Raw genomic sequence first — 382 nt, 5'->3', positions numbered from 1 at the left:
CCAATACATGGGTCAGAAGTGGGCCAATTTTTTCCCTTGATTTTGCCAAAATATGTGGTACTAAAAGATATGCAATAAATACACATCACCCGAACATAAGGAGTTTGATACCAAGTTCTCACAAATATTTAAGAAAAGAGAAAACTTCAAAATAGGGCTCATTCCCTCCTTCAATTCTTTGCTCAAATGTCACCTTCTCAATGAGGCCGTTTTTTAATAACTGATTTATTGAGATATAATTCACATATACAATTCATCTTTTTTAAATATATATTTTTATTGATTTCAGAGAGGAAGAGAGAGAGATAGAAACAACAATGATGAGAGAGAATCACTGATGGGCAGGACCCCCACTGGGGACCCAGCCCAGAACCGGGGCCTG

The sequence above is a fragment of the Myotis lucifugus genome, unplaced genomic scaffold, assembly GCF_000147115.1.
Source record: "Myotis lucifugus unplaced genomic scaffold, Myoluc2.0 scaffold_72, whole genome shotgun sequence".
NCBI classification, from domain to species: domain Eukaryota; kingdom Metazoa; phylum Chordata; class Mammalia; order Chiroptera; family Vespertilionidae; genus Myotis; species Myotis lucifugus.
Note: the sequence above shows the minus strand (reverse complement) of the source record.